The sequence below is a fragment of the Hypanus sabinus genome, chromosome 1 (genome assembly GCF_030144855.1).
Source record: "Hypanus sabinus isolate sHypSab1 chromosome 1, sHypSab1.hap1, whole genome shotgun sequence".
In the NCBI taxonomy this organism is placed as follows: Eukaryota; Metazoa; Chordata; class Chondrichthyes; order Myliobatiformes; family Dasyatidae; genus Hypanus; species Hypanus sabinus.
This window is the reverse complement of record NC_082706.1, coordinates 63,904,333-63,930,330: the sequence shown is the minus strand read 5'-3', so window position 1 is coordinate 63,930,330 and position 25,998 is coordinate 63,904,333. Positions and strand designations below refer to the sequence as shown.

General features: G+C 41.3%; 1 protein-coding gene and 1 long non-coding RNA gene across 4 annotated transcripts in view; one reads left to right on the top strand and one right to left on the bottom strand.

Moving 5' to 3' along the window:
* The window catches only part of fam49bb (family with sequence similarity 49 member Bb), a 193,174-nt gene extending 167,176 nt beyond the window's left edge, over positions 1-25,998 (bottom strand). Inside the window, exon 1 of one of the 2 annotated variants that reach the window (XM_059970567.1) lies at positions 25,914-25,998. The gene's annotated coding sequence lies outside the window, so the exon portion shown is untranslated. The remainder of the gene's footprint in view (positions 1-25,913) is intronic. The other variant, XM_059970538.1, reaches the window with a different exon arrangement.
* On the top strand, positions 150-25,916 carry LOC132394442 (uncharacterized). Of its 2 annotated transcripts, none has more exons than XR_009512326.1 (3): positions 150-383; positions 20,040-20,178; positions 25,777-25,916. It is a non-coding gene; the product is annotated as an uncharacterized LOC132394442 (long non-coding RNA). The 2 variants fall into 2 exon arrangements; XR_009512325.1 differs by lacking the exon at positions 150-383 and adding an exon at positions 8,593-8,734.

Genomic DNA, 25,998 nt, shown 5'->3' with positions numbered 1-25,998 from the left:
GCTCCCGCTCATTTGCGCGGTGCAGGCCTCACGCGTCTCTGAGTGAGCGCGCAGGCGGACACACCTGCTCCCTCCCCCCAGTTCCCCCTCCCTCCTAAATGCCACCTTCTCACATTGCCCTCCCAAATCTCCACACTCCTCCACTCGTAATCGCCCCCCTTCTCTCCTCCCCATTCTCCTCCCCCGTAATTGCATCAATATGCTGGGCCCAGGACAGATGTTCAGAGATGCTGAATTCGGATCTGGCAGCACAAGCCTATGAATGCACAAGTTTCTGTTGGCCATCAGTGACCGTGGAATTGTTGTCCAGTACAATTTCTAACCACATGGCTCCACCTGGGTGACCACGACAGGAATTCAATGGGAAATATGAAAAATGCAAGGTGAGAATACTTCAAAAAGAGATGCAACACACAATTGCAAGGGTGCAAAACAACGAAGGTGCCATGAACTAGACAGAGCTAGGCATTTCCGCAGCCACCAATCCTACTGACCTAGGTATGCATAATTGTGACAATACACTAAACATGATACCGATGACCAACAATAAATTGGCGACAAGCTTCAGAAATGACATTTATTTCAGTTGACATTAATTTGCCAAGTTATACAATTTAGTAGGAAGATTAAGGAAAATCTAAAGGCTGGCTAGCGGGAATAAGGCACAAAAACCATTTATCAGAGTAATGCAAGAAATGCAAAAAATGCAAAAAAATGAATAGAATTTGAATTTTAAGACGTTCTTTAACGCCGTAGTTAGGCCATTCTTAGAGAATGATGCACAGCTCTGATTTGCGTATTACAGAAATGACTTGGAGATACTCACCAAGGTCCAAAAATAAGAATCAATAAGTAAATTTGCAGTAAAAGAGTATAATATATCAACGGAGACAGGGGAATCTTTGTTTAAAATAAAAGCTAAGACTGAAGACTGCAGTAGTTGAGGTAATTGAAATTAATAGTTGATTATACTATATATTCATTAGGAGTTTGAGGAGATTTAGTATGTCGCCAAAGTCTCCAGCAAATTTCTACAGTTGTACCATGGAGAGCATTCAAACTGGTTGTGTCACTGTCTGTAATGGAGGTGCCACTGCACAGATTGGAAAAAGAGCTGTAGACTCAGCCAGCTCCATCATGGGGAATAGCATCCTCACAATAGAAGAACTCCTAAAAGGCAATGCCTCAATAAGGCATCATCCCATCTGAAGGACCCTCACCACCTAGAACAATCCATTTTGCTCATTACTACCATCAGGGCGGCGGCACAGGAGCCCAAGGACAGACATTTTAGGAACAGCTTCTCCCTCCTCTGACATCAGGTTTCTGAACAGTCCATGAAGCCATGAACACAGCCTCAGTATTTTTCTTCATTTTTTGCTCTTCTTTATATACATTTCTTACTCTTAATTTATAGTACATGTCTTGCACTGCACTGCTGCTGCAAACAATTTCACAACATATCAGTGATAAACTGATTCAGTTTGATTTAAAATTATTTCACAAATTTGTGGAGTCTCCAAAATTGAGAATATCGCTGCTAATAATACAATAAGGTATTCAAGAAAAAGCTTAGTACCACAAAAGTGGAAGTTACTGTGACAAGAAAAATTGAGGTTAGCAGCAAAGCTAGTTAAGTCATGGTGACAAAGAAAAGAGGAAAAACTAACAGGACAATTCTGTAGGGGAAAATCAGAGGTCATGGACACATTGGTACTAATGACATTAGCAAAAAAACAAAGGATGACATCCTGCATATCTGTGGAATTCATTGCCATGGATTGCTATGGAGAACAAGTCTTTGGGGATATTTAAAGAGGAGGTTGATGGGTTCTTAATTAGTGAGGCATCAAAAGTTATGGGAACAGGGCAAGAGAGTGGGGATGAGAGGTTTAATAAATAAGCCATGATAGAATAGCCTAATTCTGCTCCTATGTCTTATAGTGGGGGGTAGGAGAAAGAATGACCAGGGTAGTACAGGTTCTTGTTTATGTTGGCTGCTTTACTGAGGCATTGAGAGCTCCAGACAGAAATAGGAAGTTCAGACAGATGAATGCATGGCTAATGCATTATAGTAGGAGGAGGTGCTGTGAACACTTGGAGATATCAAGTAATTCCAGTGGATTGATCAGACAGAGGCAGGTTAGGGAGAATTGGGAGGCTCCAGTGAATTTCCTTAAACACACAAGACCAGAAAGCCATAAGACCAAAAAGCATAGGAACATAATTAGGGCATTCAGTCCATTGAGTCTGCTCCATCATTCCATCATGGCTGATTTATTATTCCTCTGAACCCCATTCTCCTGTCTTCTCCCTGTAACCTTTGATACCTTTACTAATCAAGAACCTATCAACCTCCACTTCAAATATTCCCAAAGACTTGGCCTCCACAGTTGTCCATGGCAATGAATTCCACAGATTCACCACTCTCCAGCTAAAGAAATTTCTCCTCACCTCTATTCTAAAGGGACACCCACCTAGTCTGAGGCAGTTCCCTCTGGTTCTCAACTCGCCCTCTATAAGAAACATCTTCCCCATGTCTACTCAATCTATGCCTTTCAATATTTGATAGGTTTCAATTAGATCCACCCAATCACCAACCCCCCCCCCCCAACATTCTTCTAAACTGTAGGTCCAGAGCCATCCACTGCTTCTCATATATTAACCCCTTCATTCCCAGGATAATGCAAAGACCGTCACAAGTGAGTCAGATGATGTTGAAGAATGGAATTATGAAGTTACTTCAACAATGGAAACACAACTATTGGAAGGACAGGACAGGCAACAATATTCCAGGATGGATATGACAGACAGAAATGCAGAAGAGATGTTGGTATCACACTACTGATTAGAGAGACAGCACAGTAACAGGCACGTCCAGCCCAATGACCCCCACCACCCAATTAACCCATGTGACCAATTAACCCATTCGTCATCAGAAAGTAGGAGTAATAAAAACATCCGGAGGAAACCCACACTGTCTTGGGTATAACATTGAAGCTGCAGATGCTCCTACTGCAGCGGATATTGAACCAGGCTGCTGGTGCTGTAATAGATCTATACCACCATGCCACCCATTCGACAGCTTTCTAAGCCCGACTGTGTGTGTACTGGTAATCCATTCACATCTTCAAATGTAAACATTTTGAATAAATTATTTGCATCTCAACATTAAAAAATGGTTGATGGTTAAAGTGCAGATGAAGGAATAGTTCCAACATTGTCAGGTTAGATGAAGTAGAGTAATTACATTAGATTAGCTTTATTTGTCACATGCACCTCAAAATATACAGTGAAATGTGTCATTTGACTCATATCAAATCAGTGAAATTGTGCTGGGGTCAAGTGTTGCCACATGTCCAGCAACAACAGAGCATACCCAGAGCTCACCAACCCTAACCAAAAGTCTTTGGAATAAGGGAGGAAACCAGATCACTGAGGGGAACCCCACACAGTCACAGGCATTGGCAGAACTGACGCAGTCATAGAGTGCCGTCGGCAATACTGGAGAATATGCTACCCTATTCCAAGCCATTAAGTGAGGTTATTATGCAGGGTTCGCACTTTGCCCATTTCCAACTTCTCCACTTATGGCCATATGGCTTGAGGAGCAGATAGGGAGTCAGATTCTGCAAAGGTGTAAAAATAACAGAGTTGTCATGGTGGGAGATTTTAATTTCCCAAATATTGATTGGCACGTCCTTAGAGCAAGGGGTTTAGATGGGGTGGAATTTGTTAGGTGTGCTCAGGAAGGTTTCCTGACACAACATGTAAATCAGCCTACAAGAGGAGAGGCTGTACTTGATCTGGTATTGGGAAATGAACTTGGTCAGGTGTCAGGTCTCTCAGTGGGAGAACATTTTGGAGATAGTGATCACAATTCTATCTCCTTTACCATAGCATTGGAGAGGGATAGGAACAGACAAGTTAAGAAAGTGTTCAATTGGAGTAAGGGGAAATATGAGGCTATCAGGCAGGAACTTGAAATCATAAATTGGGAACGGATGTTCTCCAGGAAATGTATGGAAGAAATGTGGCAAATGTTTAGGGGACACTTGCATGGTGTTCTGCATAGGTAACTTCCAATGAGACAGGGAAAGGATAGTAGGGTACAGGAACCATGGTGTACAAAGGCAGTTGAAAATCTAATGAAGAAAAAAAGAAAAGCTTACAAAAGGTTAAAAAAACTAGGTAATGGTAGAGATCTAGAAAATTATAAGGCTAGCAGGAAGGAGTTTAAGAATGAAATTAGGAGAGTCAGAAGGGACCATGAGAAGGCCTTTGTGAGCAGGATTACGGAAAACCCCAAGGCATTCTAAAGTGTGTGAAGTGCAAGAGGATAAGATGTGAGAGAATAGGACCAATCAAGTGTGACAGTGGAAAAGTGTGTATGGAACCAGAGGAAATAGCAGAGGTTCAGTATGCACTACAGAAAAGGACCTTGGTGATTGTCAGGATGACTTACAGCAGACTGAAGATCTTGAACATATAGACATTAAAAAAGAGGATGTGCTGGAGCTTTTGGAAAGCATTGTTAGATAAGTCACTGGGTCTGGATGAGATAAACCCCAGGCTACTGTGGGAGATGAGGGAGGAGATTACTGAGCCTCAGGCAATGATCTTTGCATCATCAATGGGGACAGGGGAAAGTCCAAAGGATTGGAGGTTTGCAGATGTTATTCCCTTATTCAAGAAAGGGAGTAGAGACAGCCCAGGAAATTATAGACTAGTGAGTCTTACTTCAGTGGTTGGTAAGTTGATGGAGATCCTGAAAAGCAGGATTTATGAACATTTCAAGAGGCATAATATGATTAGGAACTGTCAGCATGGCTTTGTCAAAGGCAGTTCATGCCTTACGAGCCTGATTGAATTTTTTGAGGATGTGACTAAACACATTGATGAAGGTAGAGCAGTAGATGTAGTGTATATGGATTTCAGCAAGGTATTTGATAAGGTGCCCCGTGCAAGGCTTATTGAGAAAATATGGGATCTAAGGGGACTTTGCTTACAGCACAAAGGTTGGAGGTGTTGTGAATAGTGTAGAGAGCTGTCAGAGGTTACAGCAGGACATCGATAGGATGCAAAACTGGGCTGAGAAGTGGCAGATGGAGTTCAACCCAGGTAAGTGTGAAGTGGTTCACTTTGGTAGGTCAAAGATGATGGCAGAATATAGTATTAATGGCTAGACTCTTGGCAGTGTGGAGGATTGGAGGGATCTTGGGGTCCCAGTCTATAGGACACTCAAAGCTGCTAAGAAGGTTGACTTTGTGGTTAAGAAGGTGTAAGGCATACGGTGCATTGGCCTTCATCAACCATGGGATTGTGTTTAAGAGCTGAGAGGTAATATTACAGATATATAGGACACTGGTCAGAACCCACTTGGAGTACTGTGCTCAGTTCTGGTCACCTCACTACAGGAAGGATGTGGAAACTATAGAAAGGGTACAGAGGAGATTTACAAGGATGTTGCCTGGATTGGGGAGCATGCCTTATGAGAGTAGATTGAGTGAACTTGGCCATTCCTCATTGGTGCGGCAAAGGATGAGAGGTGACCTGATAGAGGTGTATATGATGATGAGAGGCATTGATCGTGTGGATCGTCAGAGGCTTTTTCCCAGGGCTGAAATGGCTAACCCAAGAGGGAATCAGAAAAATGTGATCACCTTATTAACATTGTACTGTAGACCTCCACACAATCAACAGAATAGATTTGTAAGCAAATCGTAAAAACAATTTTAAGAGCAAAAAGGTTATTGTAGAGGGGGTTTAAACTTTCCCAATATTGACTGGGACTTCCTGAGAGCAAGGAAATTAGATGGGAGTTAATTTATTAAGGGTGTCAGAGAAAGTTTTGAGATGATATGTAGAGAGTCTAGGCACTAACTTGTGACATTACCTTAGGAAATTAAACTGGGCAGATGATACAAATGTCTGTGGGATAACATTTTGTTTTTGGCTATCATAACTCTGTACTTATGGGAATGGATACGGTTGTTGCTCAAATTAGAGGAAGGCTGATTACAAATATCATTAGAGGATCAAGCAAAAGTAAATTGGGAGCAGATGTCTATGGATAAAATGCCAGTTGATAAATGGGAGTCTTTTACAAGAGAGTAAGAACGAGTTCAAGGCCAGCATATTCCAGTATGGGTGCAAGGCAAAAGTGGCAATTTGGAAGTCATAGGATATTGCCTCTGTCCTTCAAGAAATCCAGTTGCTCTTTAGACACTGTGGGGTGAGAACTAAATTTAACGGGGCATCCAAGGTCTAGACAGCACAGGTTTGACCTCACTCAAAGGGAAGCCCCCTGAGTTAACACTCTACTTTTGATGGGGATGAGGGGGGAAGAGTCATGGCAGATGTATTTTATACTCTACTCATGTCTGGAACAGATTTTAACAAAATTAAAGCACAGCACAGACCTAATGCCAACTTCTGTTTGCCTTTGGGGAAGTACCCTTGGGTGAGGAAGAAGAGGCCTTGGATCTGAAAGGGTGAGGCAATTGCTGGGGAGAGATTTGGGAGAGAGTTCAGAAGCCAGGTGGCAGGAGCAGCAGAATGCAGGGCAGTGGTCAGACAACGGGCATCACGGTGAAGGGAAGATTGGGGTTGGGGAAAGGGGTGAAGGGAACTATGCCTGGAGCCAGTGAAGAAGATCCTAAACCATATGATTTGTGCACATTTAGAAAGGCAGGGCTTGATCAGGTATAGTCAGTGTTGCTTTGTGCATGGGAACTAATACATCAATAATTTGTTTTCTCTAACTTCTGGCAATATCCCCCCCCCCCCTATTTTCAATCCCCATTCTGGCTCCCCTCTTACCCCTTCTCTTCTCCTCAGCTGCCCATCAACCTCCTCAGATGCCCCTCCTCCTTTACTTTCTCCCATCATCCACTCTCCCCTATCAGATTCTTTCCTCTTCAGCCCTTTACTCCAGCTACCTATCCCCCCTCAACTTCTCACTTTATTCCCCTGCCCCACTCCCCTCATCTGCCAGCTTGTGCTCCATCCCTTCCCTCAACCTTCTTATTCTATCTTCTTCCCTCTTCCTTTCCAGTCCTCATGAGGGTCTTGGCCCAAAACTTTGACTGCTGAGATGCTGAGTTCCTACAGCAATTTGTGTGTCACTATTTTGACTCCTTTTTTTTGAGGAGGTAGCTTAGAAAATTGATAAAGAGGATGCAGATTTGGTACGAACTTCAGTGAGACATCTGACAGGGTCTTACATGGTGGGCTGGTCCAGAATGTTAAGGCAAATGGGATCTAAGGTAAGATAGCTAATTGAATCCAAAACTGGCTTGGCAACAGCAAGTAGAGATAGTGCTTTACAGATTGGAAGTCTATGACAGTGGTGTAATATAGGGATCAGTGCTGGGGCCCTTATTATTTGTGACATTTATAAACCATTTGGATGCAAATGTAGAAGTGTGATCAGCAAGTTGAAGGAAGTTGGTGGTGTTATGGATAGTAAGACTATGAGACATACGAGCAGAGTTAAGCCATTTGGCCCACTGCGTCTGCTCCACCATTCAATCATGGCTGATTCTCCCCTCCTCAGCCCCACTCCCCAGCCTTCTCCCTGCAACATCTGATACTGTGTCCAATCAAGAACCTATCAAGCTCTGCCTTAAGTACACACAACAACCTGGCCTCCACAGCTGCCTGTGGTAATAAATTCCACAAGTTCACTACCCTCTGGCTAAAAAAGTTTCTGTGCCTCTGTTTTAAATAGCCTCTATCCCAAGGCTGTACCCTCTTGTCCGAGACTCTTCCACCTTGGGAAACATCCTTTCCACATCTACCATGGCTAGGCCTTTCAACATTAAAAAAGTTTCAATGGAATCCTGCCCCCCATCTTCTAAGTTCCAGCAAGTACAGACCCAGGGCTTTCAAACTTCCCTTGTATGATAACCGTTTCATTCCCGAAATCATCCTTCTGAACCTCCTTTGAACCCTCTCCAATGCCTGCATATCTTTTCTTAGATGAGGAGCCCAAAACTGTTCACAATACTAAAGGTCAGGCCTCACCAGTGCCTTATAAAGCCTCAGCATCACTTCCCTGCTCTTATATTCTCATCCGCTTGAAATGAATGCTAACATTGCATTTGCCGTCCTCATCACCAACTCTACCTGCAAGTTAACCTTTAGGGTGTCCTGCACAAGGACTCCCCAGTCCCTATACATCTCAGATTTTTGGATTTTCTCCCCATTTAGAAAATAATCTGCACATTTATTTCTACTACCACAGTTCTGTCTGCCACACTCCAGGTGGCTGTTCTGGAGAAAGTGGAGAAGAGATTCTCCAGAGTGGATATCCAGTGAATAGACTGGTGAAGGGTCACCAAAAGTAGGCTATATATATGCATTTCAAAGTATGTTTAGATGTACATGTGATAAATACAAATTCCACAGATTTACCAGCCTTTGGCTAAAGAAATTCCTCATTTCTGTTCTAAAGAGACATCCCTCTATTGTAACGTTGTGCCCTCTGGTCCTGGACTCTTCCGCTGTATGATCACTGTGATCAATAGCCTGTAACTTCCCTTTCAGAGTTCAGTTCTTGAACTGCCTTAATAACTTGGCATTTTTGCAGTGTGAACTGAAGGCTCCAAGGTGCAGGACCGTTGCGGCATGCCGTGTATGGGCCGAATCAAGGCGGTGGGCCTGGGACTGAGAGCGGGGAGCAAGTCAATGTTCAACCCTCGCTGGAGCAATCCAAAGGGGCAGAACCGAGGTGAAGCAGAGTTGAGATGGTGGGGCCCGGGCCAAACAGCGAGCAAAGACCTGAGGTTTGATTGATTTAAGTTGGGTACAGGCTGAATTGAGGTTGCAGAGCCCAGGCCAGAGAACGTACCAGAGTGGTAGGGCCTGGTTCTGAGAGCAAGGAGCAACCCAAGGTTTGGACTATTTAAGCACCAGGCCAGATCAAAAAGGACAGGGTCAGGGCTGAAGGTGAGGGTTGGATTGGTTCAGCTTGCTGCTTCGCAAGGATTACTCATCCCCGTGCTGAACTGAGACTGTGGTCTGCAACTAACGGGCTCCTGAATTGGCTGCAGTGATGACTGGCTTTGTGGCTGTGGATTCGCTTTTGTGAACTTCACTTCTGAATGTTATTTGATTACTTATATCATTTGTACAATTTGTTTTTTCTCTGCACATTGGATGTTTGGTGATCTTTTTTTTTAAGTGGGTTCTATTGCGTGTCTTTGTTTCATGACTGCCTGTAAGGAAACTGATCTTCAGGGTGTATATATTATACATACTTTGATAATAAATTAGCTTTGTACTTTGTATAGGAAACATCCTTTCCACATCCACTCTATCTAGGCCTTCCAAGATTTGAAAGGTTCAATGAGATTTCTTCCCCGCTCCCCACCCCCTCATCTTTCTTCTAAATTCCAGTAATTATAAAACCCAGAGCCAACAAACAATCCTCACATGATAAGCCTTTCATTCCCGGAATCATTTTAGTGAACCTTCTCTAAACCCTCTCCAATGTCAGCATATATTCTCTTAAATAAGGGGCCAAAATTTGTTCTCAATACTCACCAGTGCCTTGTAAAACCTCATCCTTGTTTTTATATTCTAATCCTCTTGAAATGAAAGCTAACATTGCAGTTGGCTTCCTCACCACTGACTCTACCTGCAAGTTAACCTTTAGGGAATCTTGCACAAGGACTCCCAAGTCCCTTTGCTCATTGGATTTTTCAATTCCCCCCCATTCAATTTTTCCCCCATTTATTCCTTCCACTGAAGTGTATGACCATACTCTCCTGACATTGTATTCCATCTGCCACATTTTTCTCCATTCTCCTAATCTGTTGAAGTCTTTCTGCTTCCTGTTTCCCTGCTTCCTCAAACCCAGCTGCCCCTCCATCTATGCTTCACATAGTCTGCACACTTGACCACAAAGCCATCAATTCCAGCATTCAAATTATTGACATATTATGTAAAAAGATGTGGTTCTAACACTGACCACGATGGAACAACACTAGTCACCAGCAGCCAATCAGAAAAGGCCCCCTTCATTCCCACTCTTTGCCTCCTGCCAATAAGCCACTGTTCTATCCATGGTAATATCTATCCTGTAATACCATGGGCTTTTATCTTAATCAGCCTCGTGTGTGGCACCTTGTCAAACACCTGAAAATACAAGTACACAATATCCACTGATTCTCCTTCGTCTATCCTGCTTTTTACTTCTTCAGTGAATTCCAACAGATCTGTCTGGCAAAATTTTCCCTTTAGAAAACCATGATGACTTGAGCCCATTTTATCATGTGCCTCCAAGTACCCTGAAACCTCATCCTTCACAATCAACTCCAACATCCTCCCAAGCACTGACATCACTTGCCAATAATTTTTCTTCTGCCTCCCTCCCTTTTGACAAGTGGAGTGACATTTGTAATTTTCCAGTCCTTTGGAATGTAACGTGAGCAAATAAGATTCATGCAGATTGGCAGGAGGGTCAGCATGGCCATGGTGTGCCAGAGGGCTCGTATCCATGACATACAATACCAATTACCAATACAGACTGATTAGGCCAAATGCCATTTCAGTACTATAACTTTGCCTAAAGAAGCAGAAACAGTGCTTTCCCTGATTCATCTTAACGTATATCATGGATGACCCATAAGTGGTTTAAAGTAAACCAGCACAGCACAGAAACAGGACCTTCGGGCCATCTAGTTCATGCCTAACTATTATTCTGCACCTGGACTAGAATCCTCCACACCTCTCCCAAAAGTCATCAAATGTCAGAAGTGGGGTATTCCTAGAGAAATAATACATCTAATGCAGGTCTTAATTGCACAACAGGCATTCTGCATGCATAGACTTAAATGTCACATTACAATACAGACATACATTCCACTGGTCAAAATCTATATAGGGGACAGCAACTAAACCAGTTAAACCTATTAAAAAAGTAGATCTTAATAGCCCAACAAATACAATTACAAAAATATTATCATTCAAATTACTCAGTTTGATTTTGCTTTAGTTTTTATGGTACTTATTTTACTTTTCAGACAATTTGATTAATCTTCCCCATTAAAAATGGTCTTTCAAATCCTCAGTACTTTAACTTCTCCAAGCAGCTTAGTTTGTTATTTGATGAAGTGGACAAGGACACTTAATGCCTGCAATTCCCACAACACCAAACCAAGGATGTGCAAAGTTTGATAAACAGAATTTCTAATTATAAAGTAATTAATTTTCATCTGATAGAGAGCCTTACCCAGTGGAAGAGTGTGAATACAGAACATGTGGCTGCAAAGTGTTTATATAAACCACAACCTTAAAATTAGTTTATCAATATGTATTTCTTTCCTTCTTTGTTCTGCTAGCAACAGCATGCACAAAATTTTTCCAGCTCAGAGTCACACAGCACAGAAACAGGTCCTTCGGCCCAACTCATCCATCCCGACCTTTGCCCTGTCCGTCCTGTGTGTTTAATATTTCACTAATATTTAAGTAATCTTGTAAATATGTTGCTGATTAAGCATTCTTGGTTTAGTAATTCATTACAGGTTACTGTATATGTAAAAATAAGTGAATTTCCTACTTTGTGATACTACCATGTCATGAGTTTGTCTCACTTAAGGTAAAAAAAAGAAACTAAGACTCACAGTTCAGACTCTCCAACATTTCCTTTAATTATCCAAATGTCTTTTAAATGTTGCTATTACACCAGTACACCCAAGATATCAAAGTCAGAGGCACAGACAGAGAAGACAGCACTTTTCTCCCCGGATGAAATGTCTAATACTAGAGGGCATGCATTTAGGGTGACAGGGAATCATTTCAAAGCAGGTGTGTGGTGCAAGTTTGTTTTTACACAGAGAGTGGTGGGTGCCCCGAATACACTGCATGGGGAGGTGGTAGAGGCAGGTACACAAGAGTCTTCAGAGATGTACAGATAGTCATATGAATGCAAGGGAAATGAAAGGATACATTCATTCTGTAGGCAGAGGAGATTCGTTTAAATGGCTATTTGATTACTAAGTTAATTGGTTTGGCACAACATTGTGGGTAACAGGCCTGTACCTGCACTATACTGATCTAGGTTCTATGTAAGTTAAGAACATTTTGGAAGCACTAATTATAATTTTACAACTCATAGTCATGAATCTCAAGAGACATTTACATACTTAAATAATAAATTTACTTCGTATTTTAAATCTGACACTTTAGCTCAGGCCTGCTCTCTCTAAACATGCCATCTGACTTGTAGGGCATTTCAGCACTTTAGGTTGTTAAGCTTCTTTCAAAAAAAATCTTTCCAATTCAAGAACGGTTTCTTTAGGTTGGTAAGTTAAGCATATCACTCAACTATTAAGAGAATGGCAAATGGTAGAAGAATTGCTGCATTACTCCAGAGGCATGGATTTAATGCTGAATTCTAACACTGTGTAGAGCTTGTCCATTCTCCCTGTGACTGTGCAGGGGTCCTCCAGCAGTTCTGATTTTCTCCGAAATCCCAAAGACATGCTGGATAGTAGATTCATTTGCCATGGCATAAAATTGCCAAGTGTATTGCTCAGCCTAGTTGAGTCATCAGAAAATAAATTTTAGATAACTTTTGAGTGAAGGGTTCAGATGAAATTGACCAAGAGTGTTCTAATGAGCAATCAGTGAAACAGAACAAGACAAAGGCGGCCACTGTAGTATGTAAAGCCAATTACAACAGATGCTGGAAATCTGAAACAAGAACAGACAATGCTGGAAGCACTCAGCAGGTCAATTAGTATCAGAGGAGAGACAAACAGAATCAACATTTCAGATCAAGGACCTTTCATCAGAAACAGAGGGATGAGAGAGCAATCTTGTAACATTGCAGAGGAGAGCCACAGAGAGACAAGAGCAAATGGCTGCAATCAGATGCAGACTGAAGCTGCTGTTATGGTTATCATAATACCTGGTCGTGTATCCCAAGAACAAAATATTAGTTTTTAATAGCAAAGATAATAGCTACATTTGTTCATTATCACTCTGCATTGAGATAGAAACCTATTTGCCATAAACATATACAATGGCAGAAGTTTGAGCACCACCGGTCAAAATTTCTGTTACTGTGATTAGTTAAGTGAGAAGATGAACTGATCTCCAAAAGTTATAAACTTAAAGATGAAACATTCTTTTAAGCAAGATTAGTGTATTATTTCTGTTTTGTACAACTTTTGAGTGAAAAAAAGGAAAGAAGTGTAACACTTACCCAACAGGCTGGTATATGCCTAGGGGAAAGGAGATCCAGCCACACACCAACCCCATCTCCCGTGCACGCCGGTGCTGTGAGAATCGAGTTTATGCCTCGCGCCCGCCAACAGTATCAAATCCACAACAAATACCATTATGAAATACACTTTAAAGAATTTACTAAAATTAAAAGAGTATTAGGCGATACAATATATATGCAAGGGAAAAAAAACAAAAAGGCGCCAACTTATCAAAGTTCAGTAGTTTAGTGCACATTGTTGGAGCTCAAACATTGAACCATTCGACACCTCGTCGCTTGCCTCCGACCTCCACGTCTTCGCACCTAGGACCACGCCCGGTGGTCTTCCGAGCAGTGCAGCGCACTTCCACCTTCCTCGACGTCTTCCTCCCGCTCTCTCCCAAAAGCCCGCGAAAAACCCCTCCCCCAAGTTCCCAGCCTCACAAGACAAAATAACATTCCCCATTGGTTAACAAATGAATACAATTACCACATCAACAAGTATAAATCAAAACAACTGCGAGAGAAACACTTATCAAAGAAGCATTCCTACTCTTGACAAACCAATAAAAACCCATTTTGAGTACACCATGCAAAAGTTTGGACACCCCAAAAGATCTGAGCTCTCAGACAACCTTTACCAAGGCCTCAGACCTTAATTAGCTTGTTCGGGCTATGGCTTGTTCACAGTCATCGTTAGGAAAGGCCAGGTAATGCAAATTTCAAAGCTTTATAAATACCCTGACTCCTCAAACCTTGTCTCAACAATCAGCAGCCATGGGCTCCTCTAAGAAGCTGCCTAGCACTCTGAAAATTAAAATAAACGATGCCCACAAAGCAGGAGAAGGCTATAAGAAGATAGCAAAGTGTTTTCAGGTAGCCGTTTCCTCAGTTCGTAATGTAATTAAGAAATGGCAGTTAACAGGAACGGTGGAGGTCAAGTTGAGGTCTGGAAGACCAAGAAAACTTTCCGAGAGAACTGCTCATACGATTGCTAGAAAAGCAAATCAAAGACCCCGTTTGACTGCAAAAGACCTTCAGGAAGATTTAGCAGACTCTGAAGTGGTGGTGCACTGTTCTACTGTGCAGTGACACGTGCACAAATATGACCTTCATGGAAGAGTCATCAGAAGAAAACCTTTCCTGCATCCTCACCACAAAATTCAGCATCAGAAGTTTGCAATGCAACATCTAAACAAGCCCGATGCATTTTGGAAACAAGTCCTGTGGACTGATGAAGTTAAAATAGGACTTTTTGGCCGCAATGGGCAAAGGTATGTTTGGAGAAAAAAGGGTGCAGAATTTCGTGAAAAGAACACCTCTCCAACTGTTAAGCATGGGGGTTGATCGATCATGCTTTGGGCTTGTGTTGCAGCCAGTGGCATGGGGAACATTTCACTGGTAGGGGGAAGAATGAATTCAATTAAATACCAGCAAATTCTGGAAGCAAACATCACACTGTTTTAAAAAAAAGCTGAAGATGAAAAGAGGATGGCTTCTATAACAGGATAATGATCCTAAACACACCTCAATTTATCACAATGGACTACCTCAAGAGGCGCAAGCTGGAGGTTTTGCCATGGCCCTCACAGTCCCCCAACCATCATCAAAAATCTGTGGATAGACCTCAAAAGAGCAGTGCATGCAAGACAGCCCAAGAATCTCTCAGAACTAGAAGCCTTTTGCAAGGAAGAATGGGCAAAAATCCCCCAAACAAGAATTGAAAGACTCTTAACTGGCTACAGAAAGCGTTCACAAGCTGTGATACTTGCTAAAGGGGGTGTTAAGTACTGACTATGCAGGGTGCCCAAACTTTTGCTTCTGGCCCTTTTCCTTTTTGTTATTTTGAAACTGTAAAAGATTGAAATAAAGAAGTAATCTTGCTTAAAATATTAAAGAAATGTGTCATCTTTAACTTTATGCCTTTTAGAAATCAGGTCATCTTTTACTCACTTAGCTATTCACAGTAACAGAAATTTTGACCGGGGTGCCCAAACTTTTGCATGCCACTCTATACTTAGTGGCTACTTTATTAGGAACGCCAGTACACGTGTTTGTTAAACAAAGTATCTATTCAGTCAATCATATGGCAGCAGCTCAATGTATAAAAGTATGCAGACATAGTCAAGAAGTTCAGTTGTTCAGACCAAATATCAGAAAGGGGAAGAGATGCGATTGAAGTGATTTTGACTGTGGAATGTTTGTTGGTGCCAGATGGGGTGGCTTGAGTATCTCAGAAACTGCTGAGCTCATCCAATTTTCACACATAACATTCTCTAAAGTAGAACTATAGAACACTACAGCATAGAAAACAGGCCATTCGGCCCCTCTAGTCTGTGCCTAAACTTTATTCCGCTAGTCCTATTGACCTGCACCCAGTCCATAACCCTCCAGACCTCTCCCATCCATGTATCTATCCAATTTATTCTTAAAACTTAAGAGTGTGCCCGCATTTACCATGTCAGATGGTAGCTTGTGTACAGAGAATGGTCTGAAAATTGAAAAAAAACATCCAGTGAGCGGCAGTTCTGTGGACAAAACTGCTTTGTTTAGAGAGGGCGGGGGGAATGGCTAGGCTGGTTCAAGTTGACAAGAAAGCAACAGAAACTCAAGTAACCATGTGCTACAACAGTGGCGTGCAGAAGAGCATCTCTCAATGCACAGGTTGAATTTTGCAGTGGATAAAATACAGCAGCAGGAGGCCATGACCCTCCTGTACCTAATAAAGTAGCCACTGATCTAATAAATAACAATGGCACATTTAACCCTCAACAGAACTTTTACAAACTTTTCTTTATTGTAATTTTATTGACTTTCATTGTAATTTTGCATTAAGTATCCACCTGTTCATCTTAGCTCACAGATCTGTTCAAGCATAGGAGAATTCTGTAAACTGTATTGGTGTCATAAATATTCAAGACTTTTGATATTTTTAAAAATTATTTACTGGAATTTAAATTTCTTTTCACCCAATTCCAATGATTTATGTACAAATGCTCTAATTTTCATGACATGTTTTTCACATTATGGGCATGCAACGTTGGCACTGGAATGCAGGTTTGGTTGGTAATACAAATAATATATTTCACTCTATGTTTCAACATACATGTGATAATAAATCTGAACTGAACAGCATCAGGATGAAATAACACAAATAAATTTACATTGATATTTTATTCCTGCTAACTGCATCTGATCAAGTATGTCCAGTCTAACTTTTAGTTGATCATTTATTCTACTTAACTCACATTTTTCTCTTCAAATTAAACAACATTCCTCTCTGCAAGATACACTGGTATCTGTCTTATTTACACTGAGAGGCCACTTTATAGGTACACACACAATTAATGCAAATATCTAATTTGCCAATCGTGTGGCAGCAACACAATGCACAAAAGCATGCAGACATGCTTTTCAGAGTAAACATCAGAATGAGGAAGAAATATGATCCAAGTGACTTTCACCATTGTTGGTGTCGGAGAGGGTAGTTTGAATATCCAAGAAGCTGAGGATTTCCTGAGATTGTCATGCACAACAGTCTCTAGAGTTTACAGAGAATGGTGCAAGAAACAGAAACGTCCAGCTAGCGGCAGTCTTGTGGGTGAAAATTCCTTGTTAATGAGAGAGGTTCAAGCTGACAGGAAGGTGACTATCTCAGGTAACCGCACGTTACAATAGTGGTATGCAGAAGAGCATCTCTGAATGCATCAAACTTTGAAGTAGATAGGCTACAGTAGCAGATTACCACATGACACACTGTACACTGGGTTCCACTCCTGTACCTAATAAAGTGACCACTGAGTGTGTACCTCTTGGCAAAGCAGTCCAGCTTCTATCATTTTCTTAACACAGAAATTTCCCATTATAAGAATTATCAGCAATTATTGCAAATCCACAACCCATCAGCCTTGAATGGGAAACTTATAATTTGAATTAAAAGTTTTAAACAATTTAGGCAACTTGGTGAGTATTAATGAGTTGGGCTGAAGGGCCTGTATAGCTGGATGACTCTAATCTTGTTTAAATTCCTTTATTACAAACATAGAAAACCTACAGCACAATACAGGCCCTTCGGCCCACAAAGCTGTGCTGACCACATCCTTACCTGAGAAATTACCTAGCTCTCTATTTTTCTGAGCTCCATATACCTGTCCAGAGTCTCTTAAAAGACCCTATTGTTTCTTATCAGATAGAAATCCTGAATCATTACTATACATGCTGTGTGTGACTGTATGTCCTGTGTTTTATACCTTGTCCCCAAAGGCATGATGTTTCATTCGGCTGTCTACATGTGTATGGTTGAATGACAATAAACTTGAACTACTCCTTATGTGCCAGGCTCCTCATCATGACCATGAATTCTTCTAGTTATTATCTCAATGTATAACTTTATTGCTGTGCAAAAGAGGTGTGAGCAATGATGTGTCGTTGTGCATGGGGGAAGGGGTGTGGGTGAGACTGAACTGGACCAGTGGGCATCAGAGGCTCTGACATCAGCCAGCCAACTGGCAAACAACCAACCTATGGACTTACATTCAAGGACTCTACAACCCATGGTCTCCAAATTATTTATTTAAGTGCAGATTGTCCTTTGCATTAGGGTGGTGGTCAGTCTTTGTGTGTAGTTTTTCAGTGATGCAATTGTGTTTCTTTATTCTACTGTGAAAGCCTGTAAGAAAATGAATTTCAAGGTAGTATATGATGACATACATTGATAATAAATTAACATTGAACTTTGAAATGACAGTGGGGATCCAGCACCACAGTCACAGAGAAGAAACCCTCTATCACCACCACCAGAGCCCCCCTGGCTGAGGACTGGATGCTCCTGCCCACCTGCCACTTGCCCTCTCTTCCTTCACCCTCTCATGTAGGCCATGCTCTGCTATTTCCTTCTAGAAATGCTTTTACTTCTCAGTTCTTCTACTCTGTGCTTCAACGACACAAGCCCAAATTGCATTAAAGGTGTTATTTGTCAACATAGAAACATGGACAACCCTGCAGTTAAAAACTTAGTTGTCCTTATATTGTGTCATTTCAACCATAAAGCACGGTAGCAGAATTAGCCCACTGAGACTGCTCCATCATTCAGTCATGGTTGATTGATAATCCGTCTCAACCCTGTTCTCGTCCCTTCTTCCCATAAACTTTGATACCCTTACGAATCAAGAACCATCATCCACTAATTTAAATATACCCAATGACTTGGCCTCATTGGCCATCTATACAATAAATTCCACTGATTCAACTCCCTCTGGCTAACGAAATTCCTATTCATCTCTGTTTTAAAGGGACATCGCTCTATTCTGAGGCTATAGGAAATATCCTGTCCAATTCCACCATATCTAGTAGGGCTTTCCATATTTGATAAGTTTCTTCTAAACTCAGGTGAGTACAGCCCAGAGCCATTAAATGCTCCTAATGTCTTAACCCTTTCGTTCCCAGGATCATTCTTTTGAACCGTCTGTAATGCCAGAACATCTTTTCTTAGATAAGGGGCCCAAAACTGCTCACCAAAATCCAAATGCAGTCTGAACAATGCCTTATAATGCCTCAGTATTACATCCTTGCTTTTTCAATTCTGTCATCCTGAAATGTCCATGAATTTTTATTAGTTCTGTTCTCTGCAGAGCCACTGCCAATACAAATTATTCCTGTTGTTATTTATGCTCCCATCTGTTTGATGAACCCTCTTAAAATGTAGGATAAAAATTCAGATTCCAAATCCTAAACATGAATTATAAGAAAATACTTACTAATAAAAATAGAACTTTATTCTAAAATGTGTACAAAGTCATGAAAATTCCAAGCAGAGCAGGCTTTGAATTTCCAAACCAAGCTTATGTTTTTGCTTTCCAAAAGAATAGAAAGCTTATTAGTGCACAAGATCAAAACAACTGAAAAATAATGGAAGATTCTGCAAATGCTGGAAATTCAGAGTAACACACTAAATCCTGGAGGAAGCCAACAGCTTAGGAAGCATCTACGGAAAGGAATCAAAAGTTAACGCTTCAGGCCGATACCTATCATTAGGCCTGGAAGGGAGAAAAACCAGAATAAGACTGTGGGGAGGGGAAAGAGTACAAACTCGAAGGTGATGGGTGAAGTCAGGTGGGTGGGGGAGTGGGATGAAGTGAGAAGCTGGGAGGCGATACGTGCAAAAGTAAGGAGCTAAAGGAGGAGGCAATTGATAGGAGAGGAGAGTGAATCATAGGAGAATGGCAAGGAGGAGCCTCGGGAAAGTGATAGGTGAGAAGAGAAGAGGCAAGAGAGAAGCCAGAATGGGGAAGAGGAGAATGAAGAGGAGAATTTACCATAAGTTTGAAAAATTAATGTTCAAGTCGTGAGGTTGGAGGTACCCGAAAGGAATACGAGTTCCTCCATCAGAAGACTGGCTTCACTGTGTTGCAGAGGCAGCCATGGACTGACATGTCAAAATAGGCACGTGGATTGGAATTAAAATGGTTGGTCACCAGGAAATCCTGCTTGTTGTGGATGAAGCAAAGGTGTTAGACAAAGCAATCCCCAAATTTATGTCAGGATGGAATCAAGAAACAAGCCATTTAGAAGGTATCACTTTTCTGCCATGGTTCTTAAGGATCAAAAAATTTATTCATTACATCTCACTCCTCCAACATTTAGGATGTGGGATATAAATTATAACAGGAGATAGAAAATACATGTAATAAAGCCAATGTTAAGATAGTCAGGGTGATTTTCAATATGCAGTTAGATTGAGAAAACCAGGTTGATCCTTGAGAAGGAATTTGTAGAATGCCTATTATTGGTGTTGTTTCTAATGGTATACACACTTCTATTTCAGGTGCAACCCAGGAGGAGCAGACACGAGTCTGTTCATTTGGGAACCAAGGTTGGATTGGTCTTCATCTGGCATCTCATCCACAGCAATTCCATTATGAGTGGCCTTGAGCTGCCATTGCCTGATGAAGTCTTCAAAGCACGTAAGCCTCCACACGATGTCAATGTGTTCATCCAGGTCATGGAGGTAGAATGCCAATGAGATGACTTTTTAAAGCATCTTGTGGTGGAGCCCACTAGGGGAAAGGCAGTTCTGGCTTGGGTGTTATGAAATGAACCAGATTTTATTAGCTATAAGAAAGGAAAAGATTAAATATGAGGGCAAACTAGTCAATAATATAAAGCAGGACGCAAAGTTTTTTTTTCCAGTAACAGAGAATAAAAGGGAGGTGAGAGTGGATATTGGACCACTGGAAAATGATGCTGATGGAGTAGAAATGGGGGACAGAGAAATGGCAGATGAACTTAATAAGTATTTTGCTTCAGTCTTCACTGTGGAAGACCCTAGCAGTGTGCCAAAGGTTCATGAGTGTCAGGGAGCAGGAGTGAGTGCCATTACTATTACAAGGAAAAAAGTGCCAGGCAAGCTGAAAGGTCTTAAGGTGGATCAGTCACCTGGACCAGATGGACTACATCCCAGAGTCCTGAGGGAGGTTGCTGAAGAGATAACAGATGAGTTGGTCATAATCTTTCAAGAATCACATGATTCTGGCATGGTCCCAGAGGACTGGACAATTGCAAATGTCACTCCACCCTTTAAGGGAGGAAAACAAACAGAGGAAATTATAGGCCAGTTACCCTAACCGGTGGTTGGGAAAGTGTTGGAGTCCACTATTAAGGACAAGGTTTCAAGATACTTGGAGACTAATGATAAAATAAGTCAAAGCCAGAATGGTTTCTGTAAAGGGAAATCTTTCCTGACAAACCTGTTAAAGTTCTTCAAGGAAGTAGCAAGCAGGGTGGGCAAAGAAGGAAGCAGTGAATTTCATTTACTTGGATTTTCAGGAGGCATTTGATAAGGTGCCTCACATGTGGCTGCATAACAAGTTAAAATCCTATGGTGTTACAGGAAGGATATTGGCATGGATAGAGGAATGGCTGACAGGCCAGAGGCAGCGAGTGGGAATAAAAGGGGCCTTTTCTGGTTGGCTGCCAGTGTCTAGTGGGGTTCCTCAAGGGTCAATATTGGAACTGCTACTTTTCACATTGTTTGTCAATAATTTAAATAGTAGAATTAATGGTTTTGTGGCAAAGTCTGCAGATGGTATGAAGATAGGTGGAAGGGTAGGTAGTGCTGAGGAGGCAATGCTATTGCAATAGGACTTAAGACAAATTTGAAGAATGGCAAAAAAAAGTGACAGATGGAATGATAATGCATTTTCATAAAATGAACAATAGTGCAGATGATTATCTAAATAGGAGAAGATTCAACTGCAGAGGTGCAAAGGGACTTAGGAAACTTCAAGCAAAACTCTTAAAAGGTTAATTCTCAGGTTGAGATTGTGGTAAAGGCAGGAAATGCAATGTTGACATTTATTTCAAGGGGAATAGAACATAAAACAAGAAGATAACACTGGAGCTTTATTAACACTAGTCAGGCTGCAATTGGAGTATTGTCAACAGTTTTGGGCCCCATATCTCAAAAAGGATGTATTGTCATTGGAGAGAGTCCAGAAGAGGATCATGAGAATGATTCCAGGAATTAAGTGGTTAATATATGAGGAGCATTTGGCAACTTTGGGCCTGCACTCACTGGAATTTAGAAAAATGAAGGGGTATCTCATTAAAATATACTGAGTGTTGAACAGACTAGATAAGGTGGTTATGTAGAGAATGTTACCTCTGGAGGGGATATCCAGAACCTGAGGGCATAACCTCAAAATTGAGAGGTGACCATTTAGAACAGAAGTAAATTGATGTGCTATGAGTCAGAAATTCTTTTTATTCAAAGAGGAGAATCTGTGGAATGCTCTGCCACAGACTGTGGTGGGGCCAAGTCCGTAGGCATATTCAAAGCTGAAGTTGATATGCCCCTGATTGGTCGGGGCATCGAGCGATATGGTGAGAGGGCAGGTGTTGAATTGGATCCGTGATCAGCTGTGATGAAATGACAGAGCGGACTCGATGGGCTGAATGGCCTGATTCTGCTCCTATGTCTTTTGATCTCATTAGGGAGCTTAAGGTAAAGGAACCTTGGGGAGAGAATCATCGTAACAAGATAGAATTCACTCTGCAGTTTGAGATGGGGAAGATAAGGTCGAGTAAAAGGAATTACAGAGGCATAAGAGGGGAACTGGCTAAAGCTGACTGTAAGGGGACACTAGCAGGGATGATGGCAGAGCAGTAATGGCTGGATTTTCTCAGTGCAATTTGGAAGGCACAGGACAGACACATCCCAAAGATGAAATATTGTAAAGGGAGGAGAGGAGAGGTCAAAGTCAGCATAAAAGCAAAAGAGAAGGCATATCATACTGCAAAAATTAGTGAGAAATTAGAGAATTGGGTGGCTTTTAAAAACAATAGAAGGCAATTTAAAAAGCTGTAAGTAGAGAAAAGATTAAACATGAAGGTAAGCTAGCCAACAATATGAAAGAGAATTCTAAAGGTTCTTTTCAGACATATAAAGAGTAAAAGAGTGATATTGGACCACTGAAGTAGTAATACAGAACAAATCAATGGCAGATGAACTTAGTAAGTACTTTGTGTCAGTCTTCACTGTGGAAGACACTAGAAATATGGCAGAAACTCGAGGGTCAGAGGCAAAGTGAGTGTAGTTGCTATTACTAAGGAGAAGGTGCTTGTGAAGCTGAAAGGACTGAAGGTAGGTAAGTCACCTGGGCCAGACAGAATACTCCCCAGGGTTCTGAAAGAGATAGCTGAAGAAGTTGTGGTCTTTCAATTAATAATGGTCTTTCAAGAACCTGGAACGGTTCTGGAGGAATGAAAATTTTCAATGTCACTCCACTCTTTAAGAAAAGAGGGAAGCATTCAAAGTGATTTTGTATTTTCAGACAACCAAGCTTAAAAATTGTAAGTTGGAAGCAGATACTTCAATGAAAGAGAAAAAGGATGTTATTTGGGAGGGAAGGATTAGATTGATCAGAGTTGGTTAAAGCTATGCCCCCGCATCTTCTTTTGCACATTGGTTGATTGTCAGTCTTTGTTTACGTATGTTTTATGATAAATTTTCTCTACTCCACCCAGCCACCTTCTCTCTCCTTGTCATTAAAGTTCATGCAGTGAGAAATCTTAGGCTCCATGCAGTCAAGGCCCCTCCTGTGCGCCTTTGAACTTGTCCCCCTTTTTAAAATACCTATTCACAAAAGAAGGAGAATGAACTTCCCATGGTTAATGAAAAAAAGACAGATTGCATCAAGGTTGTTGCTGCTGACACTAAGACTGCAATGGCTTGTGGCATAGAATGCAGAACAGTACAGGCCCTTTGGCCCATCATGTTGTGCTGACCCACAGCACATCAAGTGTACCAAATGCAGAGATAGATTTTTGGAACACAGGAATCAGGCACTAAATTGGAGCTCATGTCATAAATAAGATCCTGCTAATCTGACAGAGAAAGCGTGGGGAGGAGGAGACATACAGGCTGTTCCTACCCCTGTTCTTTAACATCTGGTTTAAATAGGCTTTATTTCACTTTGTTCCCAAATCCTTTTTCCTTTCAAACTGGATTATAAATCACTTATAATCTACAATGTTCAAAGGTCAAAGTAAATTTATTACTGAAGGATATATACTATATACAACCTTGTAGGAACCCACAGGAAAATAAAGAAATGCAATAGAATCTATGAAAATCCATACATGACAAAGTCGGAGTCCTTGAGAGTGAGTATACAAGCTGCGCTGAGTGAAGTTATTCGCGCCAGTCCAGGAACTCGCTTTAGCCCACGACATTGTGCTGACAATTTAGCCTATTCCAAGATCAATCTTGCCCTTCCCTCCACTTTTCCATCATCCATATGCCTGTCTAAGAGTCTCTTAAATAGCTCATGTATCTGCCTCTATGAACACCCCCCCAAACCAGAGCAAACATATTCACCACTCCATGTAAAAGAAAGCTACAGTATCTCTGACATCCCCCTATACTTTCCTCCAATCACCTTAAAATGGTACCCACTTGTATTAGCCATTTCTACTCTGAGCAAAAGGTACTGCCTGTCCAATCTATCATTTTCATTTTGTATACAGGTGTCCCCCACCCCTTTACAAAGGTAGTGCATTCCTATGAAACCTTTCTTAAGCCGAAATGGCATAAAGCGAAGAACCATTAGTTTAAATGGGAAAAATTCTCGTAAAAGCAAAAATCCTCTTTGTACTGCAAAAACAGGTTACTAATGTAGGTAAAAGCCAAGTGGCGCAAGGTGAACATTCGTAAAGCGGAGGACACCTGTATCTCTCGTCTTCCTTCACTCTAAAGAGAAAAGCCCAAGCTTACTTGGCCTATAGGACATGCTCTCTAATCCGGACAGTGTCCTGCTACATCTCCTCTGTACCCCCTCTAAAGCTTTCACTTCCTTCCCTTAACAAGGTGACCAGAACTGAACACAATACTCTAACCAACAGATCTCCAACGTTATCTCAGTTCTCCAATTCAATTCCCCGTCTAATGAGTGCCACCATACGCTTTCTAAATCACACAGTCACAGCATCTTTGAGGGGCTTATGGACTTGCACCAATATCCCTCTGTTCCTCCACACTACTACAGAAACAGAAAGAACAAACATGTTTCTGATTTGCAAGATAGCATAGATATTAAAAGCCATTAATTATAAAAACCCACAGCTCAGAAAGAGAGCCTTCAGCCTGCACATACTTCTTGTTAATATGAAATGCAATGCATTAACTTAATAGTCACATATCCAACCTATCCTTCATAACTGAGAACTGTCACGTGGATGTTAATTTCGATATGATCCTGCCAGAATTACCTTTGAACTAGTCATGCAAATTCCCAAAAGATGATTTAGAGCATTTTGTGCTTTCATTCATTACGGCTTGAATCCCTTCCTCCTCGCCAATTCAACCAAGATCTACACAGGTTCCAGCAAGTTTCATCTTGAAACCAAAGGCATATTTCAGAACTGTAAGTGCACGTTTGACTTTGAATTAAAGGAATAAATAAATATGCTAAATTAACAACATATTTTGTTTGGAAAACAGCAAAACTCTGCAAAACACGATTCTTTGCCATAAATGACAAGCACCAAAAGCTCATTTGAAACTAAATCTAAAGCCACACAAGCTTAAAAACAGATTTCTCATTTGCCAAATGTCGTATAACACGGTAAAAAGGTTAATGTATGCAAAATGGAAGATAAATAGTCAAAACTTATTCACACTGTGGTAGAAAATATTAAACAACTTGTCCATTTTGTACGTTAGACAGTTTTTCAAATTATTGCAAAGCTGACTTGCACGATAGAAAAGAGAACGGCATCCGAAAATAATGGCTATCACAGGGCGGGCTTTTGGACCTGGAGGAAATGTCATCCTCGCAGCTGCTTATCCTTTCGTCTGTGAATATTTCTCATTCACCAAGAGCCGAATCAGAGGGAAATATATTCCAATCAGGATCATTCTCAAACACATCCGCAACACGACCAATACTGAATGTCACCGCTAAAAGACGACACGAATGTACTATATATAAAAAATATTGGCTCTGCCCACTTCCCTTCACCGTCGCTTGCAGTAATCTAATTTAATTTAATTTCCTCCCCAGGTGCGAGTAATTCCATCTCAAATTGGTTCCAAAGCAAGCAGCACGTTCTAAGAAGCAACAATAACCAAAAGTAAAGAGGAATCTGGACATTTCCTTGTCTTCGCTATCGGGAAATAAATAAAACGTTCACACAGTACCTTGCAAGAAGGACGAGGAGGGGAGAAAATGCGTACAGTTTGTGAAAACGGGAAGTACTCTTCAAGTGAAGGCAGTTTCAGGCAA